Here is an 18,758-nt window from a genome sequence, read left to right as displayed (position 1 = left end):
CATGCAAGCCACGGGGGACCACCGACTTTACAAAAATGGAGACTTAAGTAATGGAATTTATTATCAAGAATACGATATGGTATGAGGTGTACTTAAATATAGCAAAAACATATCACTCATAGTGGTGTTATAAAACTTGACCCCCCCCGCAAAGTACACGGAGGGACCCCCATGCTCCAGACCCAGTCAGGAGCTCTCAGACACTGCCTGTGCAGAGTGCAGGAGGGGACACCCTGGTGCTCGGTGCCCCCCCACACCGTGGAGGCTGCGGGGGCTATTGTTACGCCACTCATCAATCCTCTGTAACAATTAATCATCGGATATATGTTGTCGTGAAACACTCACTTAATGTTGTGCCTGCCAAAGCCCTACCCATAGCCTTTGTCTAGGAAACATGTTTTTGGGCTATCTGTACTTTTTACCCCGTCCACACCTTTTTATCCGAGCAGTATTTGCTTAGTTGATAACTTTAATTAATCACTATTAAGGCTGTACTATGCTGAAGCAAATGTTGGTCTTCACACCATGTTGTGCAAAGCTGATTATCTCTTCTACCTTTTAAAATAGTGTGATAGATATGTCAAGATAAGTCACGGTCATCAGTGGGGGACATAAGCAAGTGGTACCAGCAGAGGTATTTGAGAATAAACTACTTTATACAGACCCCAAAATATTAATTTTAGAACTGAACTCTACAAGGCTGGAGGTTGCATGTCAGAATATTGTTAGCAAAATATTTCCTGGCAGAAATATGCGCTTTAAATATCATTTACAAAAATATTGTCCCATTGTGTGTGGATTTTCTATTATTAACCCCAACAAGGATAGGTTTTTATAAACGAGATTTAAGACACAATATTTCTGCCGGATGGTATATTGCTTACAATATTATGGTACCCTAGCTGCTGTCAAATCAATGAACACTTCTGAACAAGCATGTAGCTGTAGTGGGGGTAAGAGGTGACTCCCGTATCACAATGTTATCGTTCTGAGGCCGCTAAGAATGTCATGCCAGATGGTGTCTCTGCCAGCTGTGGAGATGTAGGTGATGCAGTAATCTAAAGGATCAATTATTTTCTGAGCCTCTGAGCTGCATGTCACCTCAGACAGAGAGGCAGAAGCATGGTGTGCGAAATCATGCAAAGCCTTCATGCCAGACACCCAGCTGAACAAATTCAAAGTGGTTCACTCATCTCGAGTCAAACACAACATCTCAACCTTCCACTTCCGCATGCACAGTCTTCCTCTGGGTGCCTGAGACCCAACACAGTTCCCACCAAATGGGTGTGCTCTTGATTTGCTGGTGCTTTTGCGTCCAAGGAGTGTCATCCCTTTTGCAAGCTACCGTGACTTACAGTAACCACAAACTGTTGATTGCATAACATATGACACGTTGAAATGTCTGCTCAGGGCTAACTATTTGGCATGCCTTGCACATTATCCAGAAACACTCCACTGCCTAACTCAAGGCTCCCCTCAGAGGTTCCACATCCCAGTCGTTTCTTTACTAATTTGCTGCCTTGTTTGGCAGGGTGGTGTTTGACTGAAGGGCTTAAGAATGTGGCATGTTATAGTTAAGCCTTTGCGAGGTGACTGTGCCTTAGTAGAAGTCTGCAAGCGACCCGGCTGAAATAGCCTCTTGATTCTGAGTCATTGGCATATACAGATGCCCTACTCCATCCCATTCACCATAAAAGAGCCAATAGCTCCTGGCCACCTTGTAGACTGGGATAACTTGAATATTCCAAAGAACCCTCTCCAAAATCTGTGGAAAGGAGATAAAGAAAAATGCCTTAACGTAGATCTTAGAACCAATCAGCGGGCTGGAAAGACACACAAGCACCGGTGTTTCATATGTGGCTCGCCCGACTTTTGGGTATACACAATATTGAATCTTCCCTTTCTGTTTATTGGGGTAGGAAAAGAAGAGAATTGGGACAGAATTTGTGGGCTCCATTAAAGAGATGGAGGGACTCCTATCTATAATACTTTGCTCAGATAATAAAATGTAAACGAGTTGATGATAGAGCTTTAAAATATTATGTATCACTGTTATTTGAATGGGATTTCAAAATGTAATGTTTATATTGTTTTTGGTACCTGGACAATAATAAAAATAAAAAAAAAAAAAAAGAACCAAAAAGCCTCTGCTGATAAATAAGCCTCAACTGCTTGTCTGGCACACCCAAAACAATAATGTGTATATATATAGTTATATACATTCAAACCCAGCAAACCCGAACCCTCCCCACCCCAACACTAATACATTCAAGGAGAAAGCAGATGTACAAGGAGAACTAAAGATAGATTGTAAAGGGAAAATCATCAGGCCTGATGACTACCCTATACTCAAATTAAGTATAGAAGGGTCCGTGTTATTGTCACATTGGTCGCTCCCCAAGGGAACACATAGAGAATGAGAACTCTCAGACAGTATCCCAAAAGATTCAAGGGTGAAGGCCATCCTTGCGGCAGAACCCAAATACATGGACAGGCCCTCAAGTCAGCAACAAGAATTTGGGGGCATAGTATCAAGAAACGGCGTTAGCATTATCGCCGCTTTAGCGGCAGAAAACTGCCGCTAAAGCGGCGATAATGGGCTTGATAATATGCCCTTGAGAATTCCCATAGAAGCCCATGTTCTGGTGTCAACATGGGCATTTATTGCAATTCTCTGTGGCATATTATCAAGCCCATTATCGCCGCTTTAGCGGCAGTTTTCTGCCGCTAAAGCGCCGATAATGTTAACACTGTGCTTGATAATATGCCCCCAAGTCACCCTCCCAGGCAACCCTCTGTTTGTGTACCATGGTAAAGCAACTAAGAACCTATGGTCACATAATTTCTCAAGGTAAGCACTCCAGTTCAACAGATACAAGTTGGGAATTAATGATGCTATCTCCAACCAGTGAAAGAGGAAATTTTGTAAATTCCTACTTTAACATATCCCCACTTCTGAAACCAATATTATAACTGAAAATTAAATAGAAGAAAACTTCTGTAAAGTCATACTTTAACATATCCCCACTTCTGGACCCAATATTATAACTGAAAAACTATAAAAAGAAATGCCCAAGAGAAAAATAAATCTTCATTTGGAGGGAAAAAAGACAAATTTGCTCACACTTAAATCAGCTATGACTCAATATAACACTAACGCTCATCAAATCTATCAGCAAGAAGAATTATGCAAAAATGGATCACAGAATTGAAGACCAGGGAGGGAACACAAACTAGGTAGAATAGCGGACCATCCTGCCAATTCTTAATTATTTCACATACCTAGAAAGATTATCTAAAATTGTTCAAGCAGAGGGTGACATACGAAACTTAATATAACAAAAAAAAGAAAAAGAGCAGACTTCAAACAGAGGGGCCACTTGGAAGAAACACACTCAAAGAATGTGTAGACAAAGCAAGCCTTTGTAAAGTATATGTTTTACCCATTCGGATTCGCCAAAGCTTTTTCCATCTCTTTTAAGCATCAGCAAAATGAAAAATATTTGTGAGGCTGAAGGTCACTGGAAAAACAAAATGATTATGTATATCTGTGCATGCATCTTTATGCATATGCACATTGCATTCTAATGGTAGAGTGACCCCAGCTTGATGACATATATGCAAGCATGTATCACCATGCATGCACACGTATGTGCCTTGGAGCTCAACAGCCATTTTTAGGTCTCTCCTGAGCCAGCGCTTTAGCGCTACTCTGGCGAGAGCTTTAGAAAGCGGGATTTGTCAGTGCTGACTAGTGGCTTTTCAGGCCTCCAACTACAGTGCATGTCCGCCGGGCGCGCGCACCATTTGTCAGCCTGCTGATCACTTTCGCGGTCGCTTTGATGTTCTCAGTGAGCCGCGCGGCCACTGAGAACATCAAAGCGGCCGCGAAAGTGCACACCATTTGCCAACTTGCATGTTGCTTCTCACATCCACCCCCTCACCCTTCCCTGTGTTGCTTTAGCACTCACCGACCCCCCCCTTCCATGTTACCCCGTGTGGCTCACTTTCTCTTTCATGGCCGCGCGGTGTTAATTTCACGGCCGCGCGGCCAATGCTTGTGCCAGTTGGTCATGTCCAGTCATGCTTCCTGCCTATTTCTCAGGGTCCCTGACCCCAGATGGTCACAGTACTGCTTCACAAAGTGTATAGTTCCCTGAATTCGCAAACTTAAAACCTCGTGGACCCCAGATAAGACTTATACACAGAGCTGAGATTCGCTCAGAGTTCTGAACTCCTGAAAAACTTCCAGACCTTATCAACAAACCTGATATTCAAGAAAGCTTTCCTGGCTCTGCTGCTCAGATGCGGAACTGCATTTCTGTCTAATACTCTTATTGAACTTGTAAATCCGCGGCGGTGCGAGCCACAGGCGAAGCCGCATTTAAAACTGGAAACCACCCGTCGAGGTCCCTAGTGACCACACCGTCATCCGCTCCACACAACACGCATGCACAGACGTCACCCAAAGATTACACTGACACTTTCGTTGTGGGTGAAGAACTGCTGCAGGTTTATTTCATACAACATAAGTATGACGATAAGTGGGTTATCTTACGGGCGATCCAGGGCAAGCAGCCCCTCGCTGCTCCGCCCGCCTGGCGAGCCAGCACGCACGGTGGGTCGATGCCCGGCAGTGCGGCACATATTTTCAGATCATCCTTTGGATCAAGTGATCTGTCTACTACTCATACCCCTTTTGACGGGGCGGAGCGTGTTGTGGCACACCCCCGGTTGGTCAGGCCCCCCAACCGCCCAAAGGACTAACGGGGCGCCGTCGCGGTCTTCCCAGAACCTCCTTCGGCTCCCGGACCTTGGCTCGGGCACCATTACTGTGCCGGACAGGGGTACCCTTACTGTACCGCCTGTCGAAGAGGTACCCTTACTGTACCCTTCTGCCTCCAGATCGCCCTGTAATTCCGCCACAGCTCTGGGGGGGCTGCTGCCGCTGCCAGAGCCCCCCCTTCCCTCCATTGCTGCTACTGATGCCCTGCCCTTGCGAGCGCCTCTTGCACGTCCAGCAAGAACATGTCCATCCCTACCCTAGACAGGTGTACCCCATCCGGCTCATAGAACCCCTCCACCTTCTCTTGGATCAATGCATGTCTGATGAAGCCCATGCCCCTGCGCTCCATGAATTTTTGCATGGACCTATTGACCCTTCTGCGTGACCGATCTACTGCTGCCGGAGACCTGGCCCCCCTCCAAGTCTTGCGGGGGACGATCTCCGACCACCACAGTTCGCATTAACCCAGTGCGTGGCTGATGGCTGGCAGGTCCGTTTGCATGGACAGAAGCAGGGCCCTCCTTCCCCTAGAAACAAGGTCGTTTCCCCCAAGGTGCAAGATGATGATCGACGGCTGTACCCCCCCAGCCGCCAAACGCTGTTCAATTGAGCCCCGTGCTTCACTCCATTTCATCCCCGGGGAGCCCAACCACACAAACTGTGTGTTAACAAAACTCTGCGGCCAATTCCTGTGCGCTGCCCAGCGTTCCAACCTTGTGATGTAGGAGTGTCCCATCAACCATACCTGGTGACCTGCCAAATGAAACGATGAAGCAGCTTTTAGGCAGTTGTATATTTATTTGCACACTAAATTTCTCGGGGTATACCCGCTGTAGAACACTCATTAAGGACACTCGGATATGTTCATACGCTATGGAACACTCAGTATGGGAAACTCAGAACTGTACATGCGGCATCACGGTCGGACATATCTCTTAAAACAGTCGGATTCCCAGCGCCCCACACCCTTCACGCCCTCTGGGCCCATGCCGGCTTTGGCAGCAGAGGTGGCGGCGCCAATTCGGAAAGAGTGGGAGGAGAATCTGCGCCCACTCCCGGATAAACCCCCCTTGACAAGGGCGGCCCCCAGAATGCGATCAAACTGAAACCTAGTGAGGGGGGCCCCATCTGCATGAATCAGGAAGGGCCCCGGGACCGCTGGGCGCAAGGCCAGGTATTCTCTGACAGTGTGGACCGGGCAATACCTGTTGTCCCCCAGTGCTTGTAGGACTACTGTCTTCCTCCTCCCCGCCTGGTCTGTCTTGGATTTGTGAATGCGGAGTTCCAGTGATACTTTGAGACCCACGTCTGCGATACCCAGCGCTGTGCCAGACAGGTCAACCTTGGATTTCGCCACCAGTTTGCTAACCCTAAAGGCCCCGAAAAAGGCCAGGCAGAATGCCGTTGAAAAGAGCCTCGCTTCGAACAGGGAGAAGGTGACCAGGGGTACTGCGTCTAGGATGCGCTGCAGGTCAATGAATTCAATGGGCGCCCTGGTGTCCGGTTGTCTAATCTCCTCCCTGGCCCAGCCCTTCAGGGCCGCCCTGATCTTGAAAGACCCCGTTGGGTCGGCACCCCCATCTAGCTTGGCATCGTGGCGCACGGCTGCCAGGTGACCACATGTCCATGAGTGGCTTTTGCCGTTCTCCTTGGCCCGCACCACGAAGGTCTCTACCTGATCCTCGCTCCCCGAGGCTAGACCACCCTGCGCCTCCACTACTGCTCTAAATGTCGCTAACTGGGAGCCGTACTTCTTCTGTGTCGCCGGCGCCAGGGTCCTCTCCCCCATCTTCCTCAGTCGTTCCCCCACCGAAGCAGGCGCCAAAGGGGGTCTGGGAATGGTGTCATCTCCGCCCTTGCCCGCTGCCATGCCTCTCGAAACCGGAGCCACTGAAAGCGAGAAAGAGCGTCAGCTGCCACATTCTTGACACCCGCGATGTGCCGCGCCCTAAACTCAATGTTGCTGCGCAGCCCTGCCTTCACTAACTCCCTCAGCAGACTTAAAACTAGCGGGCACGAGGCGGGAAGACCGTTGATGGCGTGCACCACCGCCATGTTGTCTGACCAGAAAACTACCTTCATGTCGCTTAGTGTGGCCCGCCATAAGTGCAGCGCTACAAGGATGGGAAAGAGTTCCAACACTGCAATGTTGTTTGTTACCTTCTTTTTACGCCATGCATTTGGCCACCTCATTGCGCACCACTCTTCGCCCAGGATCACGCCAAAACCTTCCCTACCAGACGCATCTGAGAACAGGCAAAGCTCCTGGCTGGCTATCCACGGGGCCCTCCAAATCACCGTACCATTGAAACCAATGAGGAATTCTGCCCACATTGCTAGATCCGCTTTCAAACCTGCAGTCAACCTTACAAAGTGGTCCTTCTGTAGTACATTTGCCGTGGCCCCCGCCAGCCTCCTCGAGAATACCCTGCCCGCTGGTATCACCCTAGCCGCGAAGTTCAACTTGCCCACCAAGCTCTGGACAGCCCCTAGGGTCGCTTTGTCCTAGGTCCCTTCTCCGAGGAGTAAGCTCTGTATTTGATTTACACCAATAAATGTTCTCTCCAAATCCCCTTTTTAAAGCACTGCAAATATTATTGTCGTTTGAAGCCCGGTTTCGTGAGCAAACTTACTTAGCATATTTAATTAAAGTAGCGGATCTGTTTATAGGCTCGACGGGACTGTTTGAGGTACAAACTTTTCTTTAGAAAAAATCTGTATTTGTTAATAAACATGAATATTTTTTCTATGAAACCATGACCGTCCCTTACTTTTGGAACCGGGTCTTGAGATGCTGCAGTAGTTTCACTGGCAGAGAAGAGGTCTGTTGTGTGTCAGTGGGAAAGAGTGAAATATCCTTTGCCCCCAAGGGTCTGGCACCAGCTGTAATGCAATTAGGCTGGCGACCATAACTCAGTGCCATCAAACTGTCCACCGTGTGCACATGTGTTCCCAGCACAAATTACATATGCCTCGTTAATGCTCTGATGTGACTCCGGGTATCCCGGTTGAACAGTGTCCAAGCCAATGTTTATTGCTCTTGAATCTAATGAGTGAGTCACAGGTCAGCATGACGTCAGGTGCAGAGGAGTTTCATTGGCTGATCCAACGCTGGTTCAGTTCCGGGTCATACATGTGCTCCATGGCCTAGGCCTCTCTCCTGGAAATATGGTCTGATTGTGCCAGGAAAGGCGTGCGTCTTTGTGAAGAGACAGGCCTACGGCCCCTAGATGGAGTTAAGTGACATGCTCGCAGTGGTGGTAGCATACACGTTTTGTGTTTTTGCGTTTTGTGCGCTGGGTCACAAAGCCTGCCATGTTCAGAAAGGTTGAATGAATGCAGCTGCCACATATCTTGGTTCAATTTGCCTGCCTATTTATCAGTCTATGGCTCTACGTAATTTCCAAAGATGGTTTTGCAGCACTTTCAAGTTAGCTCAGTTGGTTGAGTAAAAGCTGCGAAGATCCATATGTAACTTGGCGATCAAAGGTTTGAATCCTGGAAGAATTAACCCAGCCTATAATTTTTATATTGTTGAATAAAATCAGTCTCAATGGCTTGTGCAAAACTACCTTTCCTAATAAGCCAGTTTGCAGCTGCACTTTGTAAATGGTCCAATATTAGAGTTACTGAACGTTTACTCTGTATAGCATGCTTCACAGATAATTAATATAATGATCATTTATCAATCAGTTGATAACTGTAATAGCAGTTTTTTTTTGACATCCCATAGGATCACACTTTAGACCATCAATGAGATCATTGAAAATTAGTCCGACATCAGAGGCAAAAAGGTTGTCTAACTTCACTGAACAAAAGATAATGACATAGATCACGTTTTATAAACATGCTTTTACAGGCACGCAGTCTCTCACACACTGACACACAATCGCAGAGAAGCACTCAGAACAGCATACGCACAGCAACGTAAACAATTGACCACAAAAATACACTCAAACATACTTTCACACATGCACACAATATTACTCCTACATACACTTGCAAAGACCAGCAGACAAATAAAGTCAAACATGCAGACAGACAGACACACATACTGGCAAAACCTACACATACATTCTCACACACAATAAATCTTTCAGCCATTCTCTCACATTTGCCTCCCCCTTACAGCTGTCCATACTGCTCCAGCGCAGCCCAGCTCATCATAGCAATCAGGCTGCACCATAGGAGTTGTATATAGTTTATAGCCCTGCTAGCTGTTGGCTGCCAGGGCAAAGCAGGGGGTTGAGACCTCAAGCCACCATCGTATACCAGGCTTCGGAATTGCACTCACCCTCGGATGTCCCATACCAAATGCCAGTTTGAATGCGCAACTGGAAAATATCCCACAAACCTTTACATTATCATATTACAGCGCACTCCAAAAGTACTTATGGTCAGAAAAATTCACTCACCAGCTGGTTCTTGAATGGGTTGGGGCATAATACTCTGCCCATCTTAAATTAAATGCGTCAAAAAGCCACAGGCTCTGAAAGGGCAGTTATTACATATTAAAGTTTTTTTAGGTCATGGCAAAATTTTAAGCTAATGCCATTGTTCATACAATGCCTTTTTAATCAATTGTATCAATCAAACACATAAAGTCATGCCATTATCATTTACAATGACAATAGCTAGTGTTGCATTATTAATAGCAATGCCAACTGCTCACACTTTCCTAATGCGAGACCTATTGCATTGCAAAAGCTTGTTTATTTTTCTTTTGGTGTTCCAAGGTGGTGGACGCCAGTCCTGCAGCAGGTATAGAAATCTGGCATGAATTACATACGTTGTTGGGGAAATAGGCTGGGCCACTAATAGGACTAGGAGGGACTTAATGACCCCTACCAAACTATAGTGGAAAAGGATAATCTATTCGTCTTAAAACTAGTTATTGAGGATAACATTGAAGAGCCTTGCAATATATGTATAATATATACATTTTTAAACGCACCTTAAAGTATGCTTACATTAAAATAGTTAAATGAAAGGAAGCATAATAAACCAGACTGACAGCAACAACGAATGCACATCAATAAGAAACTGCCTGCTTCACAGATGTTCAAAAAGACCAAGCATCAAAGCCCACAGAAAGAGTAGACTGGGGGCCTGTATATCACTCTACAAATAATTAAACAGCAAACACAGACAGATAATACATTACGATAAACAAATAAATCAATTGGTGTCCAAAAGAATAAAGATAAATTCACATCTCAAGCAACAAAAGGACAACGGAAGAAAAATGAAAATACAGATCAACTCTAGACACACATCAGGAAAATTACCAAAATGCAGATTTTTTTATGTTTATCTTCAAATTCCTCCCACTGCTTTGTAAGTAAATTAATAAAGTGGAATCTTTGAACTCCTGAAAACTGGCAATCCTCTAGCTTGCCGAATTCCTCAAAGTTGGTAAATGTCCTATAATTGTACTAACAACTCCAACAAGAGATAATTCACCAACAATATACCAGAAAATACTGCATGACTAGCAACATTGTTTCTCCTCAGAGAGCTAATAAAAAATGTCTAATGAGTCAGAATCGATCCAAATTCTAAAGTGTTTTCTGGACCAATTTGACAAACCCCTCTTGCATTCCACATGGACCACATATGTGTTTGCCTTTGTTTAATTCTGGCAGGCAAGAAAAACAAGCATTTGCAATGCAATAGGTCTCGCATTTACGCGAGTTTGAGCTATTGGCATTGCAAATGGCATTGCTTTTTATATGTATTTTGGTTTTTAAAACATAAATAAAAGGCATTGTCATTTAAAATGCTAATAGCTTAAACTCTTACAAATGTGAGACCTATTGCATTGCAAATGCTTGTTTAAAGGACGCCCCAGACACTACTTCCCCAACCTACCAGCCTTCAGCGATAAGACAACTGCAAGCTCATCTCAAAAAGATATCTTGTACCTGGTCCCACAATCTTAGCTCCGCAGAGCTAAAACCAAGGCTCGACCCCAACACTACCAGCCTGTGAACATACAGAAGTATGAACCCACAAGGTCAGGTGTAATCTCTTCTCCTGCAGAGCTATTTCATAGACTCTCCTGTTACCTTTTTCCCTCTCCTGTCACCTGCATTCGCTATCCAATCACACACATGACGCTAATGCGCTGTTCAGCGATAACAAATAGAGAACTGACCTGATAGAGTGCCTTAGAGCCCAGTGCAAGGCACGGCTAGGCACTTGGTGAAAATCCCTCGCTGCTGGTTTGCAAGCACTCGAGCTGGCACCTAAAGGGAGGTCCGAGCCTGTGTGTAAGTGGAAAATAAGAAAGTGCAAGGCTCGTGGAAGACAGGGCTGTGCCTGGCTATCTGTAGCAAGCTTGGAAAGGAGGGCAGTTGTTGAAGGGAAGTGTGCAAATGTGCTTGAGAGAAGCCTGCTTCAGACACTCAGGCTGTGTCAGCACAAGAGGCCTGCAACGGCAGCCTCCAATGCCTACAGCCATACCACCCTCAATGCGCCCGATCTCGGAAGCTAGGCAGGGTCGGGCCTGGTTAGTACTTGGATGGGAAACCGCCTTGGAATACCAGGTGCTGTAGGCATTTTGCCTCTCACTCACACCAGTTTGCTCTCATCCGTCCCATAATCGCAAAGAACCTTCCTTGCTAAGGTCACTTTTTCTGTTTTCTTTTGTCCATCCTTCCTTCTTTTTTCCCTCCCTCCCGCCCTCCTTCCCTGTGAACCCTTCACGCTGTCTACTGCCATATCCTTAGTGAATATTTGCGACTGTGCATTCTGAAAGAGTTCTATTAAACATTATGTGTTGTTTTTAGTAATATGATATTTCCTTCATCCACACGCATTTAACAGTAGTTACTAGTCTTTCTTTGAACTGACACATAAGGAAGATTTATTACTTATAGCTGTCACATACACACACGATTGTAGCACCACTGTGTGTCTTTCAGCTCAAGTCAGAAGCTGCATGCACTGAAGAACATGCCTGGATTTGTCTTTAATTATTACATGTAGAACTATTTTTCAAATCTTCTCTGACATTCAAACTTAAACATGCATGTTATGTTCTGTCATGCGTGAAATCCCTTGCAAGAGCATACGTATTTCTTTTAGAGGGGAAACAGCCTTTACAACGAGGTTTATACCACATTGTGCCTTTACCACGCATTTTTTTGCGCACGATTTTACCAAGTGTATGTTTTTACAACGCATGCTGTTACTCCTCATTTAAGGTAAGTTGGGGTTGTGTGGAGGGTCTCTCTCCACAAATACATTATATATGTATATATAGATAGATAGATAGATAGATAGATAGATAGATAGATAGATAGATAGATAGATAGATAGATAGATAGATAGATAGATAGATAGATAGATAGATAGATAGATAGATAGATAGATAGATAGATAGATAGATAGATAGATAGATAGATAGATAGATAGATAGATATAGATAGATAATCAATGTTTGGGAATGGCATACCTTGTAAAAACATATGCGCTGTAAAAAAATGCGGGTAAAAAATGCATGGTGATGTATTTCCTTGCATTGTTCCATCGTACACCTTATTCATACGCTTTAACTCTCAGGGGGGAACGGGCTTGGAAAAAATCTTTCCCAGATGTAACACCTAGTTGGGTCCTTAGATCAAACAAAGTCAGCTTAATCATCCAAAGCAGATTCTCTTTAGGAGCTGGCCTGTGGAACTCATTAAGCCCAGATCTCAGATACCAGCCCGACCTATTATCCTTCAAGAAAACAAAAGAACAGTGAAAAGCAGCCTATTCAAAGTGGCCTATCCAAACTCGTAGTCATAGATTCCCTGGGACCACCAATCTCTTTATTTAGAGGTCTGGGCCCATTGAAGCTCTACCTACACCATGGGAAAAGCTCTCTTGTCCACGAAAGATCCAGCACTATGAATTAACAACATTTGATAAGGCAGTGCTCTACAAATTAATAAAATCAAAAGGTATTCTAGCCACGCAATAGAACGGGCCGTGTATTTATGTGTGCACAATGTGGTACGCCTATAGTGCCAACCTAGCCAAAAGGCAGCAGAGCACAGCATGCAGTCAAAGACAAGGGTCATGTGTTTGATTATCAGACAGATTTGACTCATTTGAGGCTTATAAATGGTTTACTATCAAAACGGGCAACCTGTTTATAATAAATGGATGTCTGCAAAACTTGTGTAAAACCTGAACCTCATTTCCTTGTTATGCATGGCTTTTTCCAAGAACACAAGTTTCAAATCCCTCTCATTTACTGGTCTGTTTTTTAATGACTTTATTTTGCATTTTTTAAATAAAGAAACATGACACACATAACAGTTTCGCCTTGAGTATTGTTGAATGCAATAATAGGGAGGACGCAGCGCAGACTGTACAATTTACAGTCAGGATATGTCATGCTATTACAATCCAAGTTGGTGTCCCCGATAGGTAATGTCATTCAGTTCAGATGTGTAGCTCACAGTGGGTCGCCCACTTTGTCTGAGGGGGCATCACCCATATCTCCGAGGCGCTGAGCATCTTGGACATTTTCAAAAGCAGCCCTCCTGTTCTTTGTTGTCTCCGTATGTAGGTGGTGAATGAATGCCAGGTTGTGTTAAATTTTGCAACTCTATTCCTTAAAATTGCGGTAAGCTTTTCCATAGCATAGATTGGCCACATCTCCTCCCACTACATGTTTAGTGAGGTTGCTTGTGATTGCTTCCACATCTGGGCTATGCTCAACCTCACTGCCAGAAGGAGGTGGGAGAAAACATGCCCCTGAGGAATCATCATAGGGAGAAGTCTATTCGCCCCGGAGCCCCTAAGGGTACCAGAAGTAGATTGTGTGGTAGCGAGACGCTAGTGATGGAGTGTATCGTGTGGAGGACTTTGCCCCAATATGTTTGTATTGTAGGGCATGTCCACTCTGTGTGTAGTAAAGTGCCCCCTTCCCTGCACCCCTTCAGCACAGCTCCAATCCCCCAAACATCATGTGGAGTGTGAGGTACCTGCGTGTTAGGATTTTGTAAGAATTGTTTATAATATCAGAGGCAAATGGTGGACTTTGAGGCCTCTGCAATATGTTTCATCTGTAATGTCCTTGGCCAATTCCCTTTCCCATTGTGTCACATAGGCATGTTTCTTTGGGGGAGGGGGTGAAGTTGAGGTTGTAACTATACAGCCAAGAGATGCCTCTGCTGCAAACATTGTTTAGGTATAGGGATTCTTTGGGTGTTTGCTCCCTTTGAATGGCTAAGCAGGGGGAGCTTCTGGCACAGTGAAGTGCCTATTCGATCCTATAAGTGTCCAGCCTGGTCAGGGCATATTTCTCAACTAGATCCCCATTTATCCCCAAGTTCCCATCTTTGTAGAAGTCCCTTAGAGGGGGAGATCATCGCCAGTTCCAACCAAAGGAAACTGGGCTTGACGCGCCTGGGGGAAAGTCTGGGTTGGTAACAAGGGGAGTAAGAGGAAAGGGGTATGACGGGAACATATGTCTCCCCTGTACCTCTCGCCAGTAGGCTAGGAGTGTGGACGTCAATGGTAGGGTTGGGCGGAATTTGCGAAGTTGCCTTCAGCAAAATTCGTGCAATTTCTCTACTCAGAGTCTTTTCTACTGGCTAATCAGTAAGTTCTAACTCGAATAGCGCCGGGGTCCCTTGATTGAGCTGTCAATCATAGTGGGGAAATGCCGGGAAGACGTTGCATACTGCTACTGTGTGTGGGGTGGTGCTGCCTTCAATGCGAGTTCACAATGCCTCTTGTTCGTAAAGGGTAGGGACTGGAAGCGAAACTATCGCCTGTAAAGTGGCGCTACTGTGTTTGTGTCAGAATAAAACCAACCTGGTCACCGTGTCTTGCTTTATTTATTTGCTGCTTTGCGGCCAACGTGCCGTGCTTTATTTATTTATTTATTTTTCACGTTTTCTTAAACTTTTTGACTGTCACAAAAAGAAAACGTGGTACAAACGTAATTTTGGAGGGATTGGCTAATGACGTCAGCCACCAGCCCTCCCAACCCATATTTTCACAGATTCCCTGTGTCAGAAAATGCCTTTTATTGTGCGGATGTGTGAATGTAACACTCCAAAAGGAGAATACTGTCACCCAAAAAAAGAGAATGGCGCAAGGCCTTTCCCCAAAACGTGGTTTAAGCTTATAAATGTGCACCTGTTTCCACGCAACGCACTGTGTCAATAATTGCCTCTGTTGTCTACGGAAATGGAATGCCAAATTCTTATAGAATGAATTTCAAATTAAATTGACAAGATGTGGTTTGATGAGAATGATGCTCTCCAAAGCGCCTGCACACCCTCCTAATTATGGAACTCGTCCTCCTTTGCTACACCACCTCTTGAGTCTATCAATTCATTAGACGAAGGCAGTGAAGTCGTGAGCGGGAGACGCTGATAGGATGATCCTACCTGGGATTTAAAACGACCTACCAATGATGCGACCGCATTGTAATCTTCTACAGTTACTGCGCTGGCGACAAACACTGATCTCGCGCGCGAACTCTGCGCCACAGAGATGAATGACCACGTATTGATCTGACGAGACTCATGAGCTTGTTTAGTAAGAAAAATGCTGCTCAAAATCGAGTCTGATCATTTTAAAGATATTTACTTTTTGACAGGTGGACTGAATTGTGATTAATACGGTGAGCCTTGAAAGCCTATTGCAATCCATACTTCTTTGTGACTCCTCGTCGCCAAGAGCCTTTCGCGGAAAAATGACCAACTCTGAATTGATCATCTTTTTGGGTGATTTCATTCTTGTCCAAGAGTTTTTTCCCCCTCATTTTTGAGGTGCTCGAGCAATTACTTGGGCTTGCACAGACTGTGCCGCTGAATTGGTGCAAAATTGCGCGTGCCCTCTGCCTGACGTGCCTACCCTGGTTTAATCTGTTTCAGCCTCGCGACTGTACAAAAGAGCCAAAAACCGATGGGTCCGCTAGAATACTTCTCCCGCTGCGGTTGAATAGAAAAATACTACCGAAAAAAGCACTACCTGAAAAGATAAACAGTAAATAACTTGCTGCTAAAAAAATAACATGTTTCACATTTTTACAGAAAGTTGCTGTACATTTTAGAGTTAGGTAGGTGCCTTCGGGGAAGCATAATCCTGCTATCAGGCTCTCTTTTTGCCTGTAAGAAAGAGGATTTACGTCCCTGAAAGGGTTAGGCTCTGTGGTAGATTACTTTTCATGCTCAGGTTACAAGGCAGTCATATGCAGTAAATTGGAATGCATGTGTTCAGTGCTTGTTAATTCTACGCTAGCAAAAGCCAGTTAAAAATGCTCACAGTAAGAACTAATTCCTGCCACTTGTAAATCAAAACAGAACATAATTGAAGCATTCTATGAGCCCTGCAGATGGACGTGTTTTGTTTCCCTTCTCCATCCAGACGCTGCACTTTGAAAGAGAAAAATGAAAGAAACAGACTGCTTTTCCAGCAACAGAGTTTCGTTCCATTTTGGATCCATTTCACTGGGGAACAAATGGAGGAAGTTTGCCAGCAAGTCAGTAGGATCGAGATCGAGGTAGAGACCGACGGAAAGAAAGAGAGAGAGGGAGGAAGGCAGAGAAGTGAACACTCGGGCTCCTGCAAGTGCTTCCTGGTGAGGTTTAAAAATGCCTCATTCCCCCCCCCCCCCCCCCCCCCCCCGAATTTTGTTCCGCCGCGGATCCCGGAAGTTTCAACATTTTCGCGTTTCGCGCGGAAATGCCGAATTTTTGCAAGTTCCGCGAGCGGAACGGAATTTGCCGCCCACCCCTAGTCAATGGTAGAGGTGAGGGTGGGCATGCCCAGGCCGAATTAGGAAGCCACAGGAAACCACCCAGAGGGATCAATGAAAAGGCTTGTTCCACCTGTACCCAAGGCTTGCTGCCAGGGTCATGATTCCAGTCGATTGAAGGCCAAAGCTGTGTTGCGAGGATGTGCGTGGTAACATCTGGAAATCCTAACTACTTTTGGTCTTCAGTCGAAAGAGAGTCACCCATGTCATTTTGGGTATTGTAATGGGGCGGTTTGAGGACATATAGCAGCCGGGGCATAAAGTTAATTTGAAGACATTTGAGCTGCCCTACCCAGAAGATCTCTAGTCTTTGAAGGAGGAGGTGAGTAGGGGAGAAATAAGGGATATTGCTATTGTAGAGGGCATTCGTGCGTGTCGGGGGTTGGACCCTATGATATATTATCGTTGATGTTGCGCCACTCATCAATCCTCTGTAAAAATTAATCATCGGATATTTGTTATGGTGAAACACTCACATAATGTTGTGCCTGCCAGAGCCCTACCCATAGCCTTTGTCCAAGAAATATGTTTTTGGGCTATATGTACTTTTTACCTCGGCAACACCTTTTTATCCGAGCAGTATTTGCTTAGTTGATAACTTTAATTAATCACTGTTAAGGCTGTATTATGCTGAAGCATATGTTGGTCTTCACACCATGTTGTGCAAAGATGATCATCTCTTCTACCTTTTAAAATAGTGTGATAGGACAATGTTGGCGTAACTGTGGTCAGCTGGACAAGCTCACCCATATTCTTTGGGCATGTCCGAAAATACAGGAATTTTGGGAGGTAACTCTTCGAGACATAGACACAATTTACCACACAGATTTATCAAAACTCCCCTCATTAATACTCCTAGGTCTGTCCAATACCTTGATGTACCCCCCCAAATCCGGTCGCGGCAGAGCGATAGCGCTAGCGCTGGGTGCAGCTAAGCAGGTACTACTGGATAGATGGGGAATGGTGGAGATACCTTCCCACCTGGATTGGCTATATAAGCTGTTAGATCTGGGGGTCTCTAGTTGGCAGAGGTAAGTACCTTAGACCAAATAGGGACCCTTGCTTATAGTCAGGGTACAGGGAGCACACACTGTAGATAACCCCTGCTCACCCTCTAGGTAGCTTGGCTCGAGCAGACAGGCTTATCCCCAAGGCAATGTGTTAAGTATTTGCAAGTAACAACCACAATGACCCCTCAGTACACCACAAATGCAGACCACACAGGTGAGTATATTAAAAATATATCTTCATCTAGTTTCAGCAATAAAAATCAAGTACCATAGCATTGCACATTAGTTTCCGGTTCTCTTCAGCTTTCTCTGGTTGCTAGGAAAATAAAAAGATAGTCTCTAGTCTCTTGTGTGACTTAGTATTCAAAAAGAATAAGTTTGTAGGCTCTCAGTACTTAAAACACGTTTCTCCAGCTGTGCCCTGCGCTTATAACCGAAGTGCTCCTCTCAGGCTGCTCTTCTCGCTTGTAATCACGAGATTGCACAATGGGCGGCAGTCCCCGGGTCCCATGCGCTATGCGAGACGTTCGGGGATTGAGATGTGACTAAAAAAAATGCCCCTACAGCTAACGAGGTTACCGGCAAGGTTCCTCCTCCCGGCACAGACTCACCAGGATGCGGGCAGGGGCGCGACGACTCGGGGCTTCGGAGCAACTTCTCCGGTGCAGGGTTTCTGCAGCTCTCGAGCGATGGGCCAATCAGGTCGCGGCTCTCTCGATGAGCCCCCAGTGACGATGTCAGATGCCACCGGGAGTCAGCCACTCACAGCGCGGCTCCTCCGGCCAAGCCTCCACCAGCAACCAATCGGGTCGCGGCCTCCTCGCTTCTTTCTCCGCGGCTTTGCGGAGCGGGGAAAAGCAGCTACTGATCAATTTCGGGCCCCGGCGGTGAATTGCGGGCAGGGTATTTTAAGGCGCCCAGTGTCAGCGGGTCGATCGAGACGCTTCCAAGCCTCACAGCAGCTCAGGTAGCACTGGGGACGCCCACAATCTTTTGGCCACAGCAATACACGTGCCGATGAGCACGTCAGTCTTCTCAACGCGGCAGCCGGTTTCAGGCAAAGATCAGCGCGGCGCTCTCAAGCAAAGCAGAGAGCAGCCAGCGCACTTCACGGGGCAGATGTTTAGGAACTTGATAAACAGCTCACGATCTCTGCAGTACACAGCAGCCCAGGGGGACACAGCAGAGTCTT

The 18,758-nt window shown here is 45.8% G+C and overlaps 1 protein-coding gene and 1 pseudogene across 1 annotated transcript in view; one reads left to right on the top strand and one right to left on the bottom strand.

Annotated features, from left to right (window-relative positions):
• Positions 1-18,758, bottom strand: part of LOC146855952 (solute carrier family 23 member 1-like) — a 1,135,305-nt gene that overhangs the window by 689,910 nt on the left and 426,637 nt on the right. The gene's annotated exons all lie outside the window — the stretch shown is intronic.
• LOC146855955 (5S ribosomal RNA) lies at positions 11,238-11,346 on the top strand (annotated as a pseudogene).

This window comes from Triturus cristatus, chromosome 4_1 (genome assembly GCF_964204655.1).
Source record: "Triturus cristatus chromosome 4_1, aTriCri1.1, whole genome shotgun sequence".
Lineage (NCBI taxonomy): Eukaryota > Metazoa > Chordata > Amphibia > Caudata > Salamandridae > Triturus > Triturus cristatus.
The sequence above is the reverse complement of the archived record's forward strand: the minus strand, read 5'-3'. Positions and strand labels throughout refer to the sequence as shown.